This window comes from Heterodontus francisci, unplaced genomic scaffold, assembly GCF_036365525.1.
Source record: "Heterodontus francisci isolate sHetFra1 unplaced genomic scaffold, sHetFra1.hap1 HAP1_SCAFFOLD_201, whole genome shotgun sequence".
Classification (NCBI taxonomy): Eukaryota; Metazoa; Chordata; class Chondrichthyes; order Heterodontiformes; family Heterodontidae; genus Heterodontus; species Heterodontus francisci.
In genome coordinates, this window is record NW_027141653.1 from 2,943,426 (window position 1) to 2,950,249 (window position 6,824).

Here is a 6,824-nt window from a genome sequence, read left to right on the forward strand (position 1 = left end):
CTTTACGAAGGTCATCTCTTTCCATTTGCTCACTGCTCGTTATCTTTTTTGATTCCTGCTAATTTACTTCCCATCCTCTTGCTCTCGACCCCCACTTCCCGTCACTAACAGCTCTAGTGTTTGTCTTAACTGCTACAGGCCATTTTCGTCTGGACCTCCAGCGGTCACCTCTTGTCCATAAACCACTGGATCTTTAAGCTGGTCTCAGTTGCTTTGCTTATTAATGAATTTAATAATTGATGTAACTGGATATTTCACTGCGCTCTTTAACTGCTCTCTGAACTCGGACTGAATGGCCACATAGATAAATGTGTTCGGACAGCAACTTAAATTTCGCAGCATATATGCTACATTTTCAAAGATATAATAAGAATCATCATCTAAGAAATGATCAATACGAAAAATATATAACACATACACCAACCACAGAAATATGAAGCTGCCAGATATGGTGAAGAGTAAAATCAGAGACTTCCTTCTTCTCTCCATTTCAGAGTCACGGTGATTATCTTTCTTGCTCTGACCCCTCAGTCTCTGACGAACTCGACTGGTCACTAAAATGTGTCTGAACGTCAGAGCGTTCAGCAACAGAATTAAAATGAATGGCAACAATGGTGTGAAAGCTTTTTCAAACATTCTAAATCCAATCCATCGAGGGTCAGTAAAATAACTTCGCTTATTGGAGCAACGCCATTCTACATTGTCGATTATCCGTCTAGGTTTATATCTAAAGTAGATGGGAGTATTTTTTATACAGAGCAAAATGCTGATTGTTGCTAGAACCACAATCGCAGTTTACCTGGTGCAATATTTCGATTGCAGTTTCTGGCAACAAATGGCGACAAATCGATCAAATGTGAAAGCGATGGTGAACCAAACCGAACAGTCAATGGCTGCACGGATCAGGACATAGAGAGAGCGACACACAAAGGTGAGATCCAGGAAATTAAATGGGAAATAATAATCATTGATTCTCTGGAGTATGATCTCAGAGATAATGACCAGTAGATCCGCCGTTGACATGGCCACAAGGTAACGGGTGGTGCAGCTGGAGAGTCCACAATTTCCCTTGGACAGGATCACAATTGAGACCAAATTAACTGTAAAGCAGAGAAGGGGAAAGTGGCTGTAAATTACTGAAAAACATTCTCCGCTCCACAACCCTGGCAGGAAGGATTTTACCACCGAAACCGTGTGGGTTTGGATCGAGTCAGATCGGGTCCATAACATTAACCTGCCTCCAATCCCAGCACTTACAGATTTAACAAATTCTGAACGGGGAGGGACAGCACCCCGCTCACCGGACGCTGGTAAAACTAGTTAAATATAAATCTGAGGAGCCCAGGAATGGGTAGACTGGAGAACTGAACCGCGTCTCCAACCACTCCTGGTGTGGGAACCCATCCCGGACTCGAATCACTCCCTGGGGTCGAAGAAACTCCTCCCTGATTCGAACTAGTCCCTCGGATAGGAGACATTCTTACGTCTTTGACCACGCCCTCTGATGTCTAAATGAGTTAAATTGAAAAAGGAATTTACTGAGTCAATGCAAATGTGATCAGAGCATGGGCTTTTATTTCTACAGGAATATCATTCAAAGAAAAGTGTCATAATAATGTATTAGAAAGGTGGTGAATGAACACGTGAATAATGTGTACTCCTCTGGACTACACATGATAAAATTATCCAGGATAACCAGCAGGTGCACGTATTTTTCACAGAAATAATCCCATAACTGGGAGATTACAATTATTGGGATATGTTGTGGCTCTATTATGTCGATAAGAGAAGGATGATTGTTGAACTAATAGAGGCCTTGAAAATTAAAAAATGGTTAGAGAGGGAAAACGTGGACCTGATATTCCCACCTTTGCTGGTGACCAGTTCGGCATTTCCTCAAAATAAGATGGTCATCAATAAATGCGCGATGGAATTCAAGAGAGACAGATTTACTTGTACTGCTGAGAACGTGGAATTGAGACCTCTTGGAGTAGTTACAATGGAAGAAAAAATAGGAAGAAGCGAGGTTAGTACATGATGGAGACAGGATTGCAATGATATGCTGATAGGATGAGATGAGCTGGAATGAAGAGAGGCTCGTGCAGAGCAGGAAGACTGTCCTAATCTAGTTGTACCGAATGCCCAGATTCTGTGTTGCAAAATCAATAAGTTGTCTATTAACATGTCATAGTCATCATGTTTTTCGTAATATTGAAGAGGATTATTTATTATTGCGTTGCACTTGTGACCAAACGCTTCTCAGGACTGTGCTCGGGAAGGAAATTAAGCAGCACCTGATGGTGCTGTCCACAACTCTACTTAGAATTGGAGTAAGATGGGGACCCGCACTGAATACAATGACAGATACTCCAGGAATTACATGGTCCCTCGTGTTACATTGTCCACACCAGTTAGTCAGCCACAATCAGTGCAATTCTAGAGTGACAGAGACTCCCAGTTATACATGATCGCTGAGGTCAGGTGCTCCACTCCATTTATTGCACACACACACACTACAGTTCTACATTAACAGATAATTGCAGTAATCCTTCCCCTCTGAGATTTTCCTGCTTTGAGCTGTGATTCTGCAGAACACAACATTCCACATAATTCAATAACTTTACAATGCAGAGTGTCTTGAGCTAGAAACAGTTGAGACAACAGATTAAAACTGCACAGATAATTCAGGAAATTAATGCAATTATATTAGTGAGTGTGTGTCTGTGTAACTGTTACCGTTCGATCGCATGTAATATTATTATTCCCATGGAAATGGAAGAAACCAGCTCATACACAGATTTACAAAACATCATTGGTTAGAGATACTTACCAGGAACGCCAATTACAGCAAGGATCACATAGAATATGTTCCTGACCCATTGAATTGGTCGGTGCATTTTTTGCTTGGAGTGATCGGACTGTTCGGGCTGCAGGTAATATCTCTGAAATAAATTCTGTGGTGACACATTCCCAGTGCATTAACTTTATACCCTCCTGGATCTCTATGGGAATACTGAGGTTGCAAAATTGTTCAAACAGTTTTTCGTAATCTTTGAACAAACAGATTACGACAGCTGTGTTAATTCCCTGTTGATGGAATATATTTTCCACTAAAATTGAATTGGACCCATCCCCACCCCCACCCCCTAGACTGGGCAAATCTGATCACAATAAGCAACTAATCATTACTGGAAGCTGGGTTAAACAAAATTAAAGGAAGACCTAGAAAAATCATGAGTCCCATCTGTGGATGTCATGTTCTTTTCGTGATGGTCTCCAGTCTGCATGACCATTCAGAAATTTAATTCCTAACGTCAGAGAAGCCTATAATGGATGTTCGTCTATACTTTGGATGCTCTGTTTATCTGTGCAATTCCGTTCAAAAATTCATATATTCAAATAAAAAGGAGTGCAGAATGGTTGCAACACAGCAGTTGGCCATTTGGTCTGGCTTGACCATGTCGGCTCTCTGCACTTGCAGCTCAGCTCATCTCACTCCTACATCTCCTCCTCACTGACCTGCATTGTTTTTCTCTTCAGTTGTTCATTCAGTTCGCTTCTGATTGATTCTGGCTTTACCACACTCTCAGGCAGTTCATTTCATATCCTAAACACGTGCTTTGGAAACATACGTTTTCCCTCATGTCGCCATTGATTCTTTTGCCAGTCCCTTAAACCTTGGTTTACCTTTTGGTTTTGGCCAGGTTTTCCAATGAGAGCAGTTTCTCTCTATCTGCTCTGTTTAAACAGCCCATGCTTTGGAACAACTTTATCAAACTCTCTCTCAATTTCCTCTTTAAGGAGAACAACCCCGATGCTCTAATTGATAGGCATAAAACATCTGCCCTTTCATTGCAGCAGCTTTTTCGGGAGCAGAGTGCGAGCGAGTGAGCAGCTGGGAAGGTCAGTTTGAAAGTAAACTTAATTTCCTTTTGTTTTCGGCGGAGGCCAGGGGGCTGCTGGGTAAGTAAAACACTATATATTTGGGCGGTTTCTGAACCCGAGACACCACACTTGTAGTGTCTCCCACCCGCCCTCCTCCTCTAACCAAATAAAGGACTCGGTGGGGTGTATATAAGGTAAGGATTTTTCTATTTCTCTGGTTTTATCGTGATTGGTAAAAACTTTTCGTTCCTTTTTCATTTAACTAAGTTAAGCTTAAGATTAAAAATGGCAGGAGATCTCAGACCCGTGTCATGCTCCTCTTGCTCAATGTGGGAGCTCAGGGACATGGCCGATGTCCCTGACTCCTTCACGTGCAGGAAGTGTGTCCAACTGCAGCTCTTGTTAGACCGCATGACGGCTCTCGAGCTGGGGATGGACTCACTTTGGAGCATGCGCGATGCTGAGGAGGTCGTGGATAGAACGTTTAGTGAATTGGTCACACCGCAGATTAGGATTGCTGAGGGAGAAAGGGAATGGGTGACCAAAAGGCAGAGAAAGAGCAGGAAGGCAGCGCAGGAGTCCCCTGCGGTCATCTCCCTCCAAAACAAGTATACCGTTTTGGATACTGTTGAGGGAGATGGCTCACCAGGGGAAGGCAGCAGTAGCCAGGTTCATGGCACCGTGGCTGGCTCTGCTGTTCAGAAGGGCGGGAAAAAGAGTGGAAGGGCTATAGTCGTAGGGGATTCGATTGTAAGGGGAGTAGATAGGCGGTTCTGTGGTCGAATACGAGACTCCCGAATGGTATGTTGCCTCCCAGGTGCACGGGTCAGGGATGTCTCAGATCGGCTGCAGAACATTCTAAAGGGGGAGGGTGAACAGCCAGTTGTCGTTGTGCACATAGGCACCAATGATATAGGTAAAAAACGGGATGAGGTCCTACAAGCAGAGTTTAGGGAGTTAGGAGCCAAATTAAAAAGTAGGACCTCAGAGGTAGTAATCTCAGGATTGCTAAAAGTGCCACGTGATAGTCAGAGTAAAAATGAAAGAATAGTCAGGATGAATGCGTGGCTTGAGAGATGGTGCAGGAAGGAGGGGTTCAGATTTTTGGGACACTGGGACCGGTTCTGGGGGAGGTGGGACTATTACAAATTGGACGGTCTACACCTGGGCCGGACTGGAACCAATGTCCTTGGTGGTGCTTTTGCTAACGCTGTTGGGGAGGGTTTAAACTAATGTGGCAGGGGGATGGGAACCAATTGAGGAGGTCAGTTAACAGTAAGGAGGTAGTAACAAAAGCCTGTAAGGAACTAGATAATTAAGTCAGTGTGACTAAGGGGAAGAGTAGGCAGGGAGCAGATGATGAATGTAAAGGGACTGGTGGTCTGAGGTGCATTTGTTTCAATGCAAGAAGTGTAGTAGGTAAGGCAGATGAACTTAGGGCTTGGATTAGTACCTGGGAGTATGATGTTATGCTATTACTGAGACTTGGTTGATGGAAGGGCATGATTGGCAACGAAATATCCCAGGATATCGATGGTTCAGGCGGGATAGAGAGGGAGGTAAAAGGGGTGGATGAGTTGCATTACTGGTCAAAGAGGACATCACAGCTGTGCTGAAGGAGGGCACTATGGAGGACTCGATCAGTGAGGCAACATGGACAGAACTCAGAAATAGGAAGGGTGCGGTAACAATGTTGGGGCTGTACTACAGGCCTCCCAACAGCGAGCGTGAGATAGAGGTACAAATATGTAAACAGATTATGGAAAGATGTAGGAGCAACAGGGTGGTGGTGATAGGAGATTTTAATTTTCCCAACATTGACTGGGATTCACTTCGTGTTAGAGGTCCAGATGGAGCAGAATTTGTAAGGAGCATCCAAAAGGGTTTCTAGAGCAGTATGTAAATAGTCCAACTCGGGACGGGGCCATACTGGACCTGGTGTTGGGGAATGAGCCCGGCCAGGTGGTTGAAGTTTCAGTAGGAGACTACTTTGGGAATAGTGATCACTATTCCGTAAGCTTTAAAAGACTCATGGACAAAGACGAGAGTGGTCCTAAAGGAAGAGTGTTAAATTGGGGGAAGGCCAACTATACCAAAATTCGGCAGGAGCTAGGGAATGTAGATTGGGAGCAGCTGTTTGAAGGGAAATCCACATGTGATATGTGGGAGGCTTTTAAAGAGAGGTTGATTAGCGTGCAGGAGAGACATGTTCCTGTGAACATGAGGGATAGAAATGGCAAGATTAGGGAACCATGGATGACAGGTGAAATTGTGAGACTAGCTAAGAGGAAAAAGGAAGCAGACATAAGGTCTAGGCGGCTGATGAAAGACGAAGCTTTGAAAGAATATCGGGAATGTAGGACCAATCTGAAACGAGGAATAAAGAGGGCTAAAAGGGGTCATGAAATATCTTTAGCAAACAGGGTTAAAGAAAATCCCAAAGCCTTTTATTCATATATAAGGAGAAAGAGGGTAACTAGAGAAAGGATTTTCCCACTAAAGGACAAAGGAGGAATGTTATGCTTGGAGTCAGAGAAAATGGGTGAGATTCTAAACGAGTACTTTGCATCGGTATTCAACGAGGAGAGGGACATGACGGATGTTGAGGTTAGGAACAGATGTTTGATTACTCTAGGTCAAGTCAGCATAAGGAGGGAGGAAGTGATGGGTATTCTAAAGGGCATTAAGGTGGACAAGTCCCCAGGTCCGGATGGGATCTATCCCTGGTTACTGAGGGAAGCGAGAGAGGAAATAGCTGGGGCCTTAACAGATATCTGTGCAGCATCCTTAAACACGGGTGAGGTCCCGGAGGACTGGAGAATTGCTAATGTTGTCCCCTTGTTTAAGAAGGGTAGCAGGGATAATCCAGGTAATTATAGACCGGCGAGCCTGACGTCAGTGGTAGGGAAGCTGCTGGAGAAGATACTGAGGGATAGGAT

At 44.1% G+C, this 6,824-nt stretch overlaps 1 pseudogene; it reads right to left on the reverse strand.

The window, feature by feature from the left end:
* Positions 1-204: 204 nt before the first annotated feature.
* Positions 205-2,897, reverse strand: LOC137364275 (probable G-protein coupled receptor 139; annotated as a pseudogene).
* Between the last annotated feature and the right edge of the window lie 3,927 nt (positions 2,898-6,824).